Here is a 20,342-nt window from a genome sequence, read left to right as displayed (position 1 = left end):
AGCCAGGAGTCCTTCCAAAATGTGGTCGCTCGGCTGCGAGCACTGGAGGAATCCCAGCAGCAAGTTACTCAAACCCTCCAAGGCATATCTCAAAGGCAAGCCTCAAATCCTCTGTCACAGACTGTCTCCTCGTCTTTACGATTGTCTACCCCTTCTAAGTATAATGGTACCCCTCGTACCTGCCGGGGGTTTATCAATCAATGTGAAGTACATTTCTCCCTGCAACCAATGAACTTTCCTTCTGATCGTGTTAAAGTGGCTTACATTGTCTCTTTATTATCAGATTCTGCATTGGACTGGGTCTCCCCACTTTGGGAAAGAAATGATCCTCTGCTCTCCAAGTACTCCGACTTTATTTCCCAATTCAGAAAAATTTTTGATGAACCGGGACGAGTATCTTCTGCTGCTTCAGAAATCCTGCGGATTCGTCAAGGCTCCCGCTCCATTTCTCAATATGTTATCCACTTTCAAACTGTGGCATCTGAACTGAAATGGAATGAGGAGGCGCTAATTTCTACTTTCTTGGCAGGGTTATCTGAACGCATGAAGGACGAGTTAGCCACCCGAGATCTTCCTACCTCGCTGGGTGAGGTCATATCGCTCTGCAATAGGTTGGACCTCCGTTTCCGTGAGCGTCAACTAGAGAGATCCCGGCAAGAGCGAGGCAAGTCTATTCCCGTTTCTCCTCGCCTAGGGCCTACTCCTCCTCCAAATTCTTCTGATGAGCCTATGCAGATCAATCATACTCGCCTAACTCCCGAAGAACGCCAGAGAAGACGGCGACAGAATTTATGCTTGTACTGTGGGGAATCTGGTCATCTATTAGCCAAATGTACTCGTCGTCCGTTAAACTCCCGGTCCTAGTTGGTTGCGGAGAGGCCAACCTAGGACGAGTAGAAACTTCTCCAATCAAGTCCGACTCTTTGCTGTCCATACAGGTGGTGTTACCCAACGGGTCACTCGCAGTATCTGCTTTACTGAACTCTGGGGCAGCCGCCAATTTTATTTCAGCCCAGTTTGTGTCCTATCATGGCCTGGACTCTCAGAGACTTTCGCAGCCACTCCATTTATCTGCCGTAGATGGGAGTCTTATTCCTCAAGCCTCCATTACTCATCGAACTCTGCCCATCAAGATTCAAGTTGGGGCGTTGCATCAGGAAGAATTGTCTTTTTTCATTATTCCTAAAGCGAACCATCCTGTAGTGTTGGGGTTTCCTTGGCTCCAGCAGCATTCTCCAAGAATCAATTGGAGTACTATGGAGGTCCTGTCCTGGGGTACGAACTGCCGTCATACCTGTCTTCCCGAATTAGTGCGCATCCAGTCCACCTCGCCTACGTCTCCTGATCTTCTTCCTCAAGCCTACCAAGCCTTCTCCGACGTCTTCTGTAAAGGTTCAGCCGACAAATTACCTCCGCATCGGTGCTGGGACTGTCCCATCGACCTTATTCCAGGTAAAATGCCTCCAAAGGGCCGAACCTATCCGCTTTCTTTGCCAGAGACAGAAGCCATGTCCCAGTATATTAAAGAGAACTTATTAAAAGGCTTCATCCGGCCTTCCACGTCTCCAGCAGGAGCCGGATTCTTTTTCGTTAAAAAAAAAGATGGTGGTCTGAGGCCCTGTATTGATTATAGGGGACTGAATAACATAACAGTCAAAAATAAGTACCCGTTACCTTTGGTGACTGAGTTGTTTGACCGAATCAAAGGGGCCAAAGTCTTCACTAAATTGGATCTCAGAGGAGCCTATAATCTTATCCGTATCCGAGCAGGCGATGAGTGGAAGACAGCTTTTAATACTAGAGACGGTCACTACGAGTACCTTGTTATGCCGTTTGGTCTCAGCAATGCTCCAGCAGTATACCAAGAATTCATGAACGAATTATTCCGTGATTTACTGTATTATTCCGTGGTTGTTTATCTCGATGACATTCTTATTTTTTCTCAGAATATTCCGGAACACCGTCAACACGTGAAGGAAGTGTTACAGCGATTGCGATCCAACCAGCTATACTGTAAATTGGAGAAATGCGAATTTGAGAAGTCTTTAGTTCCTTTTCTTGGTTACATCATTTCAGGTACCGGGTTAAGCATGGATCCTTCTAAAGTGCAAGCAGTTCTTGATTGGCCACAACCTCATACCCTAAAGGCGGTTCAACGCTTCATTGGCTTTTCCAATTATTATAGGAAATTCATCAAAAATTTTTCTTCCATCATTTGTCCCATCACAGCGTTGACTCACAAAGGAGCCAATCCTGCCAAGTGGTCTCCCGAAGCGGTGGCTGCATTTCAGCAATTAAAAAGTGTATTTACTTCAGCTCCAATTCTTCTACAGCCTGATTGTTCTCGCCCGTTTATTCTGGAGGTGGATGCCTCTTCTGTTGGGGTTGGAGCTGTACTTTCACAGAAGTCTGAGGACGGTCACCTACACCCATGTGGGTTCTTCTCCAGGAAGTTTCTGCCAGCTGAGATGAATTACCCCATTGGTGAACAAGAATTACTAGCCATTAAATTGGCCTTTGAAGAATGGCGGTACTTGTTGGAAGGGGCTAAGTTTCCTATATCCGTCATCACAGACCATAAAAACTTGTTATATTTGCAGAACGCCCAGTGTCTGAACCCCAGACTAGCCCGATGGGCCTTATTCTTCACGAGGTTCGAGTTTGTGTTATCTTTCCGTCCTGGGTCTCAAAATGGCAAAGCGGACGCACTCTCCAGATCTTTCACGTCCACTACAGAAGATCGTACCATAAGCCCAGTTCTCAGCCCTACAGTGTTTGCCAAGACTGCTGTAGTATCCATTCCTAGAGGAAAGACTTTTGTTGATCCTGGACTCAGATCATCTTTGCTTCAGTGGGCACACTCCTCTCGTTTTTCTGGTCATTGCGGTGTAAAGAAAACTTTAGAATTCATTAAAAGTGCGTACTGGTGGCCGTCCATGAGGAAAGATGTCACTGACTTCATAGCATCCTGTACCCAGTGTTCTTGTCATAAATCTTCTCGTCAAGCTCCAGCTGGTCTTCTTCAACCATTGTCCATACCTGAGTCACCCTGGTCACACATATCGATGGACTTTGTCACCGATCTGCCTCTGTCACAAGGGTTCAACACGATCTGGGTCGTCATCGACCGTTTCTCCAAGATGGCACATTTCGTTCCACTAAAGGGCCTTCCGTCTGCTCCTAAATTGGCTCAAATATTTATAGCTGAAATATTCCGTCTACATGGTCTTCCGAGAGAAATTGTATCTGACAGAGGGGTACAATTTGTATCAAAGTTTTGGAGAGCGTTGTGTAGTGCGTTGCAGGTAAAACTGAACTTTTCTTCGTCTTATCATCCGCAGTCCAATGGTCAAACAGAAAGAGTAAATCAAGATTTGGAGACCTTTTTACGCCTGTATCTGTCCTCCTCGCAAGACAATTGGAAGGAGCTTCTGCCTTGGGCCGAATTTGCACATAACAACTCTTATCATTCCTCCACCGAAAAGACTCCCTTCTTTATTGTGTATGGCCGTAATCCACGTGTTCCAGAATTCCAAAATCTTCCTGTTTTTGATATACCAGCTGTTAATTCGTCTGTCCAATTTTTCTCAAGCGTTTGGAGGAATGTTCATGCTTCATTAGAGAAAGCTTCCCAACGTTACAAGAAATTCTCTGATCGGCACAGACGGGCAGCCCCGAAACTCAAGGTGGGTGACAGAGTTTAGCTCTCCACCAAAAATATTAGACTCAAAGTTCCGTCTATGAAGTTTGCACCTCGATTCATTGGGCCATATACAGTAATTTCTGTGATCTCTCCATTGGCTTATAAATTACAGTTGCCTCGTTCTTTGAAAATTTCTAATACATTCCACATCTCTTTATTAAGACCATTGATATTAAATCGATTCCAGAATAAAGTACCCAAATCTCCTCAGCCTCAAGCTCATCATGACGTTGCTTTTGAAATTAAAAAAATTGTGGACTCTAAAATTCGTTCAGGACAAGTCCAGTATCTGGTAGACTGGAAAGGCTTCGGTCCAGAAGAACGATCCTGGGTGGATGCTGCTCGCGTCGATGCTCCCACTTTGGTCCGTAAGTTTCATCAACAATATCCAAGAAAACCATGGAAGTGTCCAGAGTCCACTTCAAAAGGGGGGGGTGCTGTCACGGCCGCGGTTAAGACGCGCCGCTCACCTGTTCTTCTCCGGCGGCGGGGCCTGCGGGCCACCCGTCCGGGTGCAGGGCGGGGAGCGCGGCGTCCAGGTCTTCCGGCTGCGACCATCCTTCTGGGGCCTGCGGCACACGCCTCCAGCATGAGAGCTAGCCAAAGTTGTATGTCTCCAGTCCGGACGCCGCCATGTTGTCGTAGCCAGCCAATGGTTCAGAACCCCAGTTCAGCTCCTCCAATCAAGATCTGCCCTGGGGGATAAAGCAGAGCCCTCTGGGGCATACAAGCGCCAGTGCTTTGTTGTCAATCCCTGTGGAGGAAGCTTCAGCCTGAGCTCCTGTCCTTGCCCTGTGATATCCCTGTCTTCGTTACCTGCAGTTCAACACCTGATATCTGGATACCTGCAATTGCATTCTGCTCCCAGCCCTTACAGCGTCACACCTGTTCCCTGGACTTTGCAATTGCACTCTGCCTCCAGCCCTTTCAGGTTTGCTACAGTCTCACAAACCTCTGCACATGTTGCAGCCCTGCGTGTCTGTTGACACATCTCCACACCTGCTGTCGACCAGCTGCACCTGTTGCCAGCCCTGCGTGTCTGTTGACACATCTCCACACCTGCTGTCGACCAGCTGCACCTGTTGCCGGTCCTGCGTGCCTGTTGACACATCTCCATTCCTGCTGTCGACCAGCTGCACCTGTTGCCAGCCCTGCGTGTCTGTTGACACATCTCCACTCCTGCTGTCGACCAGCTGCACCTGCTGCCAGCCCTGCGTGCCTGTTGACACATCTCCATTCCTGCTGTCGACCAGCTGCACCTGTTGCCAGCCCTGCGTGTCTGTTGACACATCTCCACTCCTGCTGTCGACCAGCTGCACCTGCTGCCAGCCCTGCGTGCCTGTTGACACATCTCCACTCCTGCTGTCGACCAGTTGCACCTGCTGCCAGCCCTGCGTGCCTGTTGTCACCTCGCCACTCCTGCTGCCGATCCGCTGCTCCTGTCGTCAGTCCTGCGTGTCTGTTGACACATCATCACGTCTGCCTGTGGTCCAAGTTGCACCTACTGCCAGTCTCCCGTGCCTGCGGACGCCTCACCATCCTGCTGTCTGCCTCCGCACCTACTGCCAGTCTTCCGTGCCTGCTGACGCTTCACCATCCTGCTGTCTGCCTCCGCACCTACTGCCAGTCTTCCGTGCCTGCTGACACGTCACCATCCTGCTGTCTGCCTCCGCACCTACTGCCAGTCTTCCGTGCCTGCTGACGCTTCACCATCCTGCTGTCTGCCTCCGCATCTACTGCCAGCTCTCCGTGCCCGCTGACGCTTCTCCATCCTGCTGTCTGCATCTGCACCTGCTGTCAGTCTTCGGATGTCGCTGACTTCCGGCGTCTACTGCCCATTGCCGTCTGCCCCCACAGTCCGTCTTTGTGTTCCCCAGTAAGCTAACAGAGACTCTGGGACCTTTCCCATCATTCTGGACTTTCAGTTGTTGCCCAGGTACTTCACTGGGTTTCCCAATCTACAGTTTCATATATGGTCTTGCCTTCTCATGTTGGTGCTACAATAAAGAGTTATATCAAACCTGCTACTCTCCAGTCTCCTTCAAGCCGCAAACACCCAACCTCCAGGCCTCAGACAGATCCACAAGGTACCCCTAGCGTGACACCTGTGCTATAAAGGAAAATACAAGCCCTTTAAATCATATGATTCTCAATATTTAAATACTGCAATTGCTATTTCCATATAAACTGAGAATTTCCATAGTTGATCCTGTGACTGAAGAAGAAACATCTGTGCTTTCATACTACCAACTGCCAGCTAACAATTTCCTCTTAATTTGCTCTCTCACCATCTCTGATATACTGTACCATGTAACTTTCTTTCTCCTCTGTATTACCCCATGGATCAGTGCTGGGGGTAATCCTTATTTTTCTTTGTGGAAGCACCATCAGTACAATAGGTGTGGTATCAGTACCATCTCTGTTCTGATGACATCCAACTCTACTCTCCATCCCATTAAAGACAAACTGTCCATTCATCTATTAAAGCTTAATTGATAGTCCTAAAGCAGGGGTAGCCAACTCCAGTCTTCGAGAGCCAGTTCATGTTTTCCAGACTACCTTGCAGGTGCACAGGTGCACTCATTACTCACTGGCAAATTACAAATGATCCACAGGTAAAGATAATTACTTAACTTGTGATTCTCTGAGGAGACTGCAGTTGACTACCCCTGTCCTAAAGCATTATCATCTGCACTGATTGGACTGTGTATCATTGATTGATTAGGGCAGGCATGTCCAACGTTGGCCCTCCAGATGTTGTGAAACTACACATCCCAGCATGCTTTGCCACAATTTTGCTATTAGAGAATGCTAAAACTATTGCAAAGCATGCTGGGATATGTAGTTTCAAAACATCTGGAGGGCCAGCGTTGGACATGCCTGGATTAGGTTAAGTTATTGATTCTAGAACCTGTGATTAGGAATTGTTCCTATGTTTTTAGATATGTTTGACCTTTTATTGTAGGTTTTATAATAAATGTGATGATTTAATTTATGCTAATCTTGTGCTTTCTCTTCATCTTTAATATTGTTGCACTATAGTTCCATCCAGTAAACTATTGGCCAGATGCACTAAGCTTCAGAAAGTGATAACACGGAAAGTGATAAACAACCAACCAATCAGCTCCTGGCTGACATTTTCAAACACACACTGTGACATGCATAGGTGTGCACAGCGCATTTTATTAGGGGGTGCACTGTCAAAAGGGTGTGCCTAGCACCACCTATTGGGTGTGTCTAACACTGACAATAAGGCGTGTCTACTGTACCATCATCTATTGGCACTCGCTACAATATAAAACGTCTCTCAGCCACACCATAATAACCTGCCTATTTCAGCTTTAATCTTCTAATTACCCTGTGTAACAGTACATGCAAATAAAGTCAAAACATATATGGATGACTCAGGTACAGTATGTAGTGATATGACAATAGTCTAGTACAAATAACAATGCAAAACACACATAATTGATTGATAACACTTCTTTTAATGGAATACCAGTTTTAAAAAGCAAAAGTCTTTGGTAAAAGGTAGCGGCAGGGAGGTGTTCATAAGGGTGGGCAAAGCATTTGGGGGTGCCTGTGCACCCCTAAGGCTGGTTTCACACACTCCGACTCCTGCCGGACGGTGAAATCCCGCACGGCCATGGAGCCGTGCCGTGCACACTAGTTTATCATGGAAGGGATGGCCACAGCCCGGCAGCCGTCCCTTCCAGTGGCGGGATCCGGCAGCAGCCGTGCGGCCGGGCCGTGGCCGTCCCGTGTGAATGGACACAATAGTGTCCATTCACAACTACTGTGTGCGGCACGGCTCCCTGGCCGTGCGGGACTTCACCGTCCGGCAGGAGCCGGAGTGCGTGAAACCAGCCTTACACTCCATGTGCGCACACCTATGGTGACATGGCAGATAGGAGCTGGTTGGCTGGCTGTTTATCACTCTCCATTTTATCACTTTTTGAAGCTTAGTGCATCTGGCCCCCTATGAGAGCCGCGATTTAGCATAATATTAAGGTGTGTTCTGATGTGTTATTACACCTACAACAACTGAATTTATTTTTAGATTAATACCACTATATTGATGTGTCTGATTTATATGTTTTTAATTGTGTTGGTGTTTTTTTTGTTACTATTGGTGCCAATCTTGCACTTTCACTGTTCTGCTTGCTTACTCCATGTACAATACTGAAACATCCTACATTTCTTATCTCTATATACTGTGCAAACTATTAACATGCTCTCCAGTCTACCAATGTCCTATGTCTATCATCCTATTGTATCCCCACCTGCCAAAATTTCAGACAATTACACTAGCTTATAACCTTCAAAGTTTGCTAAATACATAATCCTCTAGCATTCTTATCATATAAACCATATTGGCTACAGGTTTTGTTTTTGTATTATTTTGCTAGAGTACAGTATTAGAAAGTGTCTCTTTGTGGAATAGGTTCCTAAGGTGGTATAAGTATGCTGCTGCTAAAATAGCCATATTTTTATTAGGAACTTTTGAATATTGTGAATAATAAACAATCAACAGGCTGTATACTAAACAAAGTGGGTGATTCTGATTGGCTCGGTGAGCAGAGTAGATTCACTGCTTAGTGCCACCCGTTTGCAAATATAAGTCAGCTTAGACTGACTTACTGTACAGTATATTTGTGAGCGTCCAGTCTGAGAACAGTTAGGACAGCTGAAGTCATGCCAGCCGCCTGCCCCCAGTAGGCAGCCGCCCGCCTGTGTTCGCATGGAGACGCCCAGCGTTTTCCTGGATGCACCCACCATTTCTGTGGGTGCGCCCAGGAAACACTGGGCGTCCCCATGCAAACACCCCCTGTCTGCCTCCTTAGCCCCCCCCCCCCCCCCCCGATGCAAATGCATCAGCGTCTGTGCAAGTTGCCGAAAGTAACCACACAGCAGCCCCGCATATGCAAATATGTGACCGCAAACATTGGTTCCCGGTGCGAATATGCCGGGTACCCAGCGGATCAAAATCACCCCCAAAGCTTTAAAAGGTTTGATCACCCTCAGCCATATGCTGCTCTCTGTCACCTGTCCAAGGCAGGGATATACCCTTTAAAACAGGGCTGGGCAACACCGGCCCTCCAGATGTTGATGAACTACACATCCCAGCATGCCTTGCATCAGTTTCAGCATGGCCACAAAGCAAAACTAATGCAAAGCATCCTGGGATGTGTAGTTCACTAACATCTGGAGGGCCGGTGTTGCCCAGCCCTGCTTTAAAATATACTGTGGGCCAAATGTAATAGGGTGAGAGTTTCAGAAAGTGAGAGATTTTGGAAGAGTTTTCCCATGTTTTTTAAAGCAGCAATCGATTACACGGCAAAATCAACCTGGTTTTGCAGTGTAATCGATTGCTGCTTTAAAAAACATGGGACACCTCTCCAAATATCTCTCACTTTCTGAAACTCTCAGCCTATTACATTTGGCCCTGTATTTCTTTAAAAATTGCAATGCCTAATACTTATCTACAGAACTTTATTACTGACACTGTGCAAATAAAGATATACACCCGTTGGAAATTCTGACATGAATGACCTTTCATTAATGTTTTTTTTATTATCATTCAATTCACTTTTGCAATTAGCCAAGGAATCATATATTAACAAGACACACTCTGAAAGCCAGAGACTAATCTCACTGCGGTTCATGAAAATAATGCATCATGAATAAATAAGGTTGGATAAGGGATTTTATACAGAAAGCACGTCTTGCAGGATTTCCCTTGCATTAAGCTTCTGATAGAAATGCATGAAACTTTTTGTAAAGCTTGTTAAATACCCATAATGCACATCCAATATAAAAATGTTCAGATAGATAATACTTAAATCTGTTAATAAACACATCCAATTAATGACTGTTCTATTTAACAGGTAGATAATATGCCATAGTCTGCATTTCCTTTATCTTTTTATCTTACCTAATTACTGTTTGGTAAATTGTAGATATAAAATATCCCTTTCTTCTTGGCTTGTAATGGATAGTAAAACTGTGGCTCTGTCTGATCCAGTTGTCAATGAGAATACCTGATTACAATTACTTGTTACTGTGCCATTATAATGCTAATCACTAGTAATGATGCTTCCATGAAGTGCAAACAAATGAATTTGCTTTAATTGACTTTCCATTAGCAATCTTGAAAGGAAGCATGGCAATTCTAATAATAAGTTGTGTCCCTGGTACTTCAGCTGAATGCTGGAGTATTTAATTAACGTTGCTGGAACACGCTTTTAATTTTACACTTGTTATTAGCCTGTAGATGTAAGAAAAAAAAATTAGAAAACAATTTAAATGAAGAATTTTAAATAGGGCTGAGATCTGTCTTGTGATTTCCCATTGCTACATTGCTGTGAATAATTACTGCAGAAACATTTTATACATTGACGAGCAATTCATTTCATGTCAGATATATTGCTGAAAAATGTAAACCAAATAAATGTTTGGGTGAAAAAACAGTAGTGAGTTACTAAACGCAAGCTACTATAGTCATAGTCACCCCTGTTTTCTCTACAACAGTGGTCAGGGAACTCGGTCCTCATTACCCCACGCAGTGCATGTTTTGCAGGTCTCCTCACAGAATCACAAGTGAAATAATTAACTCCACCTGCGGACCTTATACAATGTGTCTGTGAGTAATTAGTGCACCTGTGCACATGCTGAGTTACCAGCAAAACATGCACTGTGTGGGGTAATGAGGACCGAGTTCCCTGACCACTGCTCTACAACTTCACTAGTATTAGGTCTAATACGCATAGCTATAGTCGCTAACTAAACAAATTAATTTGCTTTAATTGACTTTCTATTAGCAATCTTGAAAACAAGCATAGCAATTTTAATAATAAGTTGTATCCCTGGCACTTCGGTTTAATATTAGAGCATTTCATTGACATTGCCAGAACGTTTTTAATTTTGCATTAGTTATTAGTCTGTAGATGAATAAAAAATACATTTTAAATTAAGAATATAGTGTTGTTATTTCCCATAGCTCCAGTACTGTTATACGTGATGCAGAAACACAACTGTATATAATAAGAGATCAATATCATAGATATATTCTGCTGTAAGCGTGATGAAGGAGCGTTAGGCTCCGAAACTGTTGCACAATAAATTTGCTCTTTATCACTAACTGGAGTGCCGTGCGGTGCATTACTCTGTGGAGGATACACCACCAACCCTATATATATATATATATATATATATATATATATATATATATATATATATATATATATCAAATGCATAACTATAGCTCCACAGCTAAAAAGGCGCAGAGAAAGTTTGGGCGCCGGGGGTCTGCGGGGCTATAGTTACCCGCTGCTGCCTGCCGGTACCTGCCTGCATTGCCGTCACAGTCCCGTCTCTCCTAGCGCTGGCTCCTGCTTCTATAATGAAAACGGACACTTAGAAAATGGCTGCCCCCATACTGCAGACAGTTTTCTGCACTGCAATCCGATACGATGTGTAGCTAGTACAAAAAGTATGTGCAGCACATACTTTTTGTACCATACTATGTGATGCGCGGGAGCCGGACACAACGGAGCCGGACACAACGGAGTGTGTATGGGCTCCATAAAAAATCACATGGACATAAGTATTCACAACCTTTGCCATGAACCTCAAAACTGAGCTCAGGTGCATCCTGTTTCCACTGATCATCCGTGGGATGTTCCTACAGCTTAATTGGAGTCCACCTGTGGTAAATTCAGTTGATTGGACATGATTTGGAAAGGCACACACCTGTCTATATAAGGTCCCACACAACAGTGCACGTCAGAGCACAAACCAAGCATGAAGTCAAATGAATTGTCTGTAGACCTCTGAGACAGGATTGTCTCAATCACAAATCTGGGGAGGATACAGAAAATATCTTCTGATTTGATGGGCCCAATGAGCACAGTGGCCTTCACCATCCATAAATGTAAGAAGTTTGGAACCACCAGGACTAAAATTGTCTGGCCCTCTAAAATGAGCGATCAGGGCAGACGGCCTTAGTCAGGGAAGTAACCAAGAACCTGATGGTCCTTCTGTGAGAGCTATAGCATTCCTCTGTGGAGAAAGGAGAACCTTTCAGAAGAACAACCATCTCTGCAGCAATCCACCAATCAGGGCTGTATGGTAGAATGGCCAGACGGAAGCCACTCTTTGGTAAAAAGCACATGGCAGCCCACCAGGAGTTTGCCAAAATGCACCTCAAGGACTCTCAGGCCATGAGAAACAAAATTATCTAGTCTAATGAGACAAAGGGTGAGATTTAATAGGATGAGAGATTCAAAAAGTGAGAGATTTGGTAAGAAATCTCCAGGTTTTTTTAAAGCGGCAATCATTTACACTGCTAAACCAGTTTGATTTTGAATTGTAAATGATTGCAGCTTTAATAAAACTGGAGAATTCTGACTAAGGGGCAGATTTATTAAGCTTGGAGAAGAGATAAACTGGAGATAAAGCGGAGAAAAGGTAAAAGGAGATAAAGCACCAGCCAATCAGCTGTGTTTGAAAAAGACAGTTGGGAGCTGATTGGCTGGTGCTTTATCTCCTTTTACCTTTTCTCCGCTTTATCTCCAGTTTTTCTCTTCTCCAAGCTTAATAAATCTGCCCCCAAATCTCTCACTTTCTGAAACTCTCATCCTATTAAATCTCACCCAAAGATTGAACTCTTTGGCGTGAATGTTAGGCATCATGTTTGGAGAATACCATGCACCACTCATCACCAGGCCTATACCATCTTTACCGTGAAGCATGGTGGTGGCAGTATCATGCTGTGGTCAGGATAGAGGGAAAGGAGAATGCAGCAATGTACAGAGACATCCTGGATCCAGAGCGCTCTTTACCTCAGACTGGAGCAATGGTTAATCTTTCAGGAGGACAACGACCCTAAGTACACAACAGAGATATTAAAGGAGTGGCTTTAGGACAACTCTGTAAATGTCTTTGAGTGGCCCAGCCACTTAAATTTGATTGAACAGCTCTGGAGAGATCTGAAAATAGCTGTATACCAACACTTCCTATCCAACCTGATGGAGCTTGAGAGGTGCTGCAAAGAGAAATGGGCAAAACTGGCCAAAGACAGGTGTGCCAAGCTTATGTCATCATATTCAAAAGATGTGAGGCTGTAATTGCTGCCAGAGGTGAATCAAAAAGTATTGAGTATTTTAATTTGAATAAATTAGCAAAAATCTCCCAACAGCTTTTTTCAAGTTGTCATTATGGGACATTGTGTGTAAAATTTTGAGGGAAAAATAAATTTATTCCATTTTGGAATAAGGCTGCAAAATAACAAAATGTGGAAAAAGTGAAGTGCTGTGAATATTTTCCAAATGCACTGTAAATGTACCCTAACGTGTTCTTTTTTTTAAATTAGTACAATTGCCACAAACTGCATTTGCACTTTTGCAAAGGACCCTTAACCACTTAACTGTCTATTATCATCTTCCTACAGTAGACTGGCTAAGGAGCTGCCTGATGGTCTGAGCCCAACACTTGTTGGTAGATTAGCTTCCAGCAGCCACCAGCAAGCTCCTGACATGGTTGCATCAGATGCAGTGGATTCATGGAAAGCCCAGAGTGACATGGTCACATCTGTCAAGTTGTCAAGGAATTAGACAGGTAGACAGGTTGCTTTTATCTACCCCATTTCCTATAATCTGAAAATGAGCAAACTGGATTAGGCAATTTTTGATTAATAATTATATAAGTGATTTTTGAAGGATCTAAAATAATGCCTGCTTAAAATGTTTATGTAATTCCAATAATTATGTAAATCTGATCTGGTCCTAGTTATGGGGCTTTGGGTACAGAGGTAATAAATAAATAATAGTAAAAATAATATTGCTTTTTATAGGTGGCCTACTGGTTTCAGAAACTCTGCCAGGGCATGATAGTACTTGGAAGACAACAAGTTCAGGCATACTTAGGAGCACTTTTTTTTTTTTTTCTCAATTGTAGATTGGCACCTGCAATCCACCTGTAAAACTATGTAGTGAGAGCACACACACACACACACACACACACACACTCACTCACACACCATAGTATAATGTCCTTTATTAAATGAGCATGTCATCAAAGCTCATTACTGACTTTTAATATTGAATATTTTGGAGAAGTTTTTCAGCTGTATTTATAAACTCTTGAGCAAGTGAACATATAATCATCTGGACTTGTCCCATAATCAGTATCTTTGACAGGACTTAGATATCTGCTATGATATAGCACTGGTAATGGGTTGGCTATGGCCCAAATGAGGCTGCATGAGGCCATATTGTTTTACTTAGGCAAGTGCCAATAATAATACAAGCAGCATATACTCTATTGTACAGTGGGCCAAATGTATTAAGTCTTAAAAAGTGAAAAAAAAAGTGATAAAAGTGATAAAGAATCAGCCAATCAACTGCCATGTTACAGGCTGTTTTTGAGAAATGACAGTTACAAGCTGATTGGCTAAGGGCCATCTTAACAGCATTGTAGACCCTTGGGCAACTCACCCATTCTTATGAATAAATTAAAACAATAACTTACTCCCCTGTAGTCCTGCACCATTTATCCACATGCATCCATACAGTAAATGAATGTAAGCACACTGATTGGTGGATAATTCCAGCCACCCACCAATCAGCAGTCTAACAGTGATTTACTGTCTGGTTGAAGGCTGGGACTCAAATAGAATATGTTGCATGCATTACAAATTTATTGTGACAATCAACTCCAGAACAAAAGATTGCCACAATTTATCGCAGGTGTATGGGGCCGCATACTCGAACCAGGCAGTGGGAGATTTGAAAACAGTGGTTCAAGAGAATTAAGCAGCACAATGATGGTGAGATACAGTGGTGTACTGTATAATTATGGTTTTGTGTGTAAAAATAATTGAAACAGCACTGCTCAAAAAGTGATGAAAAAATAAAGTATTCTTTTTAATGTTTCTGTTCTGGCAACACCACGAGAATGATGTTAAGGGTGCCAGGAGGTTCACCTTGATGCTTAAAGAAATAGGTTCCCCCAACATGACTTTCATGAAAGGTAACCCCATTAATATATAGGGCAAAGAGAACACATCTGTTTGTGCCAGTGAATACATACACTATCAAAATGGCTTCACAAAGTTTGTTCAAATGTCCTACGTATTAAAAACCTTAAAGCATTTAAGGATAGGTCAGCACTAAGGATAGGTCAGGGATAGGTCAGGCTAAGATTAAGGATAGGTCAGGCTAAGGTTTAGCAGCCAGCCCCTGGTAAGAATAATAAATATTTGACTTCCGTGATCCAAATCATTTTACATTATAACTACATCTTCATTATACAAAGATGCTACAAACGTTAACTTTCATTGTTAGCATTTGCTATAATTTATATGGGATTATTTGAGGATATTTAGCTTGAGATTTTTAACTAATTTATGTAGGAAAATTACTACCATTACAGATCTTTTGGGTTTATTTACTAATGTAGGGTACACATCAGAACGACCATGATCATGTCACGATCCTGAAACAACTCCCTTGAAATCGTACGATGGTCGCACAAAGGATTGGTGTACACAATCTGCACACAATCTGCACACGATCTCTACCCAATCCAATGTAGATGATAAATCTTTAGTGCAGCATTTAAAATCTCCAAAGCGACCCAACGACCAGCGCATCAGCTCGAATCACATTAAAAACATGCAAAATTCTACTCTTTTTACATGTAGTCGTCCTTAGTCAGATGCCAGCCAATCACAGGCTGTGTGTGAAAAATAAATTTTGGTACTTGTTTCCTAGAACGGCCACAATCGTGAGTGATCGTGGCTCTTAATTAAGGGACACGATCCTCACGATGTGGCCGATTTTTGACACTTTTTTCACTTTGATTGACAGAAATCGGGTCAATCGGTCGGTCGCGACCAATTAAAATCGGCCGCGATGCGACCGACCGATTGACCCGATTTTTCCATAGACTTCAATGTTAAAAAATCTTTTAACATTGAAATCGGGAGGATCTTGTCGGTCTTGTGCCATTATAATGGCACAAGATGAGATGGACTTGATTAAGTCCATCTCACATAGGGAAAAATGTTAAAAAAGGTGAAATGGGCCAATATGACCCATTTCACATTTTTTATGTGCCCGCCATGACCCCACGATAGACGTCAACCCGAAGTGTGGCGAGCGCAGCGAGCCCGCGAGGGGCGGCGGTGCGCGTCCTCCGACCTTTTCATTCCCCTACTATCCACTAGGGCGCGGAGTGAGAATAGAATAGTGTGGCGAGCGCAGCGAGCCACCGAGCCCGAAGCGTGGCGAGCGCAGCGAGCCCCGCGAGGGGACGCGTATACCTGTGAAGTTAGACGCGTCCCCTCGCGGGGCTCGCTGCGCTCGCCACGCTTCGGGCTCGGTGGCTCGCTGCGCTCGCCACACTATTCTATTCTCACTCCACGCCCTAGTGGATAGTAGGGGAATGAAAAGGTCGGAGGACGCGCACCGCCGCCCCTCGCGGGCTCGCTGCGCTCGCCACGCTTCGGGTTGACGTCTATCGTGGGGTCTAGCCCACTTAGTAACATTTGTGGGGGCAATTGAAAATAATCAGGTGAAAAAAAAAAAAAATCGGGTGAAAAATCGGTCGATCGGATCGGTCGCATCGTATGCGACCAAATCGCATGCGATGCGATCGATCCGATTTTTTATCTTACGACCACAACGATCTAAATCGTTGTGGCCGTTCTAGGAAACAAGTACCTAAATTTTGAAGCTGATTGGCTGGTACTTTATGTCTTACCACTATTTCCCCATCCAAGGCTTAGTAAATAGACTCCTATGTATGTAAAGGTGCAGTAACAAACTATACCTTAATTATGTCATGGTAATGAATGACAGTCACAATAATAATAATTATTATTATTATTTTTATTATTATTATTATTATAAACTACACACAATGCAAACATTGTGGAATAAGATAGACAAATATGTATCACAGAATTTTTTTAGATAACAAGAACATTGTTTTATCATTACTCTTACTATTTATTTTTCCTTCTTTTTGGGGGTTAAACAAAGAATATGTCCTTTATACTGAGTTATTTATTGGTATTGTTCTTTAATATAATAATAAATGACTTTGTGATGCAATTTTATATACAGTACAGAAGCAGAACTTGTTTTTATTGGGTCTAAAAGCAAAATAAGTAAACAACCTTGCCTTAGCTGTGGACACACGGGCCGAACCAATGGCCACCGATATCGGTGGAGTGCCGGCATCAGCTAGCAGAGAGGGAGGGACAGCAAGGTGCGGCAGATGGAGTGGAGTCTTGTTCCAAGATAGTAGAAATAGACTGTGCTGCACAGTCTATTTCTACTTTCGATTCCAATGCTGCTAATCTGCGCATCAAGATCGGGTCCACCCGGTGCGATTTGCACTATGTGCTATGCGATTAGGACTATATAGTCAAAATCGATAGTGCAAATCGTACCATGTGGATGCACCATCAAAACAAATAGCTAAACCCCTTGTTATCTAAATGGAAAAACTATGTTTAACATTTGCATTAACCCGCAAACTCTCTCTCTAAAAGGATAAATGGAAAAAAGGATGTCAGGTTTCATTAAGCTATATTGCTACTGCCATTTAAACCATCTTTCTGGCAATGTACGGCCACCAACATTTTCTTTGCGTTGAATAGAGGTACTCATAAAAATGTGAGTTGTTGCTGTACTCTAATTCCTGCCAATCATGTCACAGACAACTGAGTCAATTGAGAATAATGACCAGACCCTGTAGACAGCGTTCATAATACATTCATATTCTTATAATATTGACATAAGCTTTTATCTTAATAACTGGGGAATAGATCACAATAGAAAGAGTGAATATAAGTACAGCAAAGAATTGTTTGCCACGGTAAATTAGCTAGCTTTCCTCGTATTCTTCTTGTTTTTCCTAACAGCTGTCATTTGAACCATGACTAACTATGCAGTACTGATCGGCCATACATAAGGGATTATTAGCGAACTAAAGTAAAACAAAAATGTCAGCTGACCATTGTTTTGTGCAAGAGCAGATGTTATTTAGGCAATAATACTTTTCTTAAGAATTATTCAGTAAAATCTGTATTTTAAAAAAAGACAATAAGACTGCACATATAGTAACTCACTACATGTAACTACAATGATCACACATCTGACACTTACAAAGCAAAGAAATTTGATCATCTATCCGCTGAGAACCCTGAACTTCAAGCAAAGTGTGAGTAATCCATTTAAAAAAAAAATCAGCGGTAAGAACAAACAGTGTACACACAGTTCTCACTTACAATGCACAGTATAGCCCACGAGTTCAGAGTAGTATGGCTTCCTCTCCATACACTGTACACTGCAGATAGCCGGCTCCCTTGTTTACAGCAGCAGATGCAATATCTGAGGCATAGCTCACAGTCAACTAGGTCAAACCTCACAACGTGACTTGCCTTTTAGATGTACTAATATTCTATATTTGTAAGCTGATAACATGATCTCTGGAAGCCCAAGTGCCAGGGCCTTCTGTATGATAAAATATCAGGAGCACATAAATCAACATGAGTTAAAGGGATGTAGCATTACTGGGACAGCATCTATCTCTCATTGGTGAGGAAGAGCTGATAAATGAAAAGTTATTCAAATATATAACCTTGCACCAGTGCAAAGTCACAATCTACAGATTAACATCGGAACATTGTATTATTTCCCCTAGCTACACATGCCTTTATGACTACATTTAAATATATAAACTATTTTAAATGCATAAGAGTTATAGTGTTATATTGGAGCTTATGGGAGGCTGTGAGTACAGTAATATGGCAATAATAGAAGCACTCTGTCAGACACTGTAGCTCTGTGATATCTATCCCACTTATCACATCACATAGACTGTAATGGATAAAACATGGTGCACTTTATAAGGGGACATTCTCTACTTTCCCGAATCTAAGGGATCGGACAACAGAAGACAAATTTCCACATATGCCCCTTTAACATATGCAGAAGAGGGCAGTAAAGAGAAATATACCCTAATATTGGTGGTCATATATGTCTGGGGCATGTGGAACAACTGATGGCTTTCTGGCTCCTCACTAGCTCTAGGGTTTTAAGATGTACCAATTGAATATGAGGTGAGTAGACTTACAAAACATGCTGAGATGCTCTCCTACGGTATGCAGTCTCCATGCGGAATTCCGTCATTTCAAATACCTGCACCTGACTGGCAGGGCGGCGACACCACCGGTGCTGGATACCCAACATTGCTGGAGATGTTGACGCTGTAATTCCGACAGCCAGCACCCTGATCATAAGTATGCAGGGGCAGGTTAGAGGTAAGCTGCAACTGGGGGGGGGGGGGGGGCTGGGCGGGGGGGAGGATGGTAAAGTATAGGCTCAAAGGATGGGGGGGGATAAGGGGGAAAAGATTTGGGTTAGCCTGCAGGGAGGGGTTAGGCACTAGAAGGAGGATGTTAGGGTTAGCCTCTAAGGGGGAGGGTTATGGTTAGACACTAATGAGGAGGGTTGGCATTAGGCTGCTGGGAAGGGGGATGGCAGGGCCGGTGCAAGGCACCGGAGCGGCCCAGTCGAGTCGGGGCGCCCCGGTGCCGGGGGAGGGGGGGGTGGTACCTGTGTAAAAAAATTGTTCCCCCGGCGTCCCTGCAGTGCTGGGGCGGTCAGGGGTGTCCGTGCCGTAGGGATACCTGCGTCACCGTCATGTGTATAAAGCTGGCTGCGGCCGGCGGGGTCCCTGTAGTGAATAGCAAATAACTAGCGCTTCCCGCGCCGCCGCGTGCATAGCGCTAGTTATTTGCTATTCACTACAGGGACCCCACCGGCCGCAGTCAGCTTTATACACATGACGGCGCCGCAGGTACCCCTACGGCACGGACACCAGCACTGCAGGGACGCCGGGGCAGCAATTTTTTTATACAGTTCGCTGGGGGTGAGGGGCGAACTGCCGCCCTCCAGGTGCCGGCGCCCTAGGCAAATGCCTAGAGCTGCCTAGTGGTGGCGCCGGCCCTGGGAATAGGCATAAGGTAAGGATGGATAGAGAGTAGGGGGAGAGGTTAAGTATAGTTACCAAGCTATTGTCTACATTTAAATTCTCGGAATGCCACTGTTGGTCTAATGACTGTCAGCAGCCCGACCGCTGGTCTCGCATAAGTATTCAGTGATAGTTTCACAATTAGTCATACACTGGCAAACACAAGAAGTACAATGGCAGGTACACAGGAGTGTGAAGAAGATACAAATTTCTGTCCCAATCAAATAAATCATTAAAATTATCTGGAAATATAGATTGTAAGCTCCACTGGGTCAGGGACTGATGTGAGTGTTCAAATATTCTCTGTAAAGTGCTGCTGTATATGTGTGCGCTATATATAAGAAACTATTAATAAATAAATCTGTCACACACTGACTTTACGCTACTGAATGATTTTAGACTTTGGAAGCAAGTCATAGGCAACTGGGAAAAAGACATACAAATGGGAACCATATACATACTATATAGAGAAAGTGCCATGGTCAGGTTACAACTTTTGAATATATATAATTAGTGCCAGTGCAGGGCTCGATGTTGTCGTGTGCTAAACCCAAACCTGAACATTGTCATGATGTGGCACTCAGGGGGCTGG

The 20,342-nt window shown here is 43.8% G+C and overlaps 1 protein-coding gene across 1 annotated transcript in view; it reads right to left on the bottom strand.

Annotated features, from left to right (window-relative positions):
* The window catches only part of LRRC2 (leucine rich repeat containing 2), a 315,710-nt gene extending 297,629 nt beyond the window's left edge, over positions 1–18,081 (bottom strand). The window contains exon 1 of the mRNA XM_083158350.1: positions 18,003–18,081. The gene's annotated coding sequence lies outside the window, so the exon portion shown is untranslated. The remainder of the gene's footprint in view (positions 1–18,002) is intronic.
* Positions 18,082–20,342: the final 2,261 nt, after the last annotated feature.

Source organism: Crinia signifera, chromosome 1 (assembly GCF_055691185.1).
Source record: "Crinia signifera chromosome 1, ASM5569118v1, whole genome shotgun sequence".
Lineage (NCBI taxonomy): Eukaryota > Metazoa > Chordata > Amphibia > Anura > Myobatrachidae > Crinia > Crinia signifera.
The sequence above is the reverse complement of the archived record's forward strand: the minus strand, read 5'-3'. Positions and strand labels throughout refer to the sequence as shown.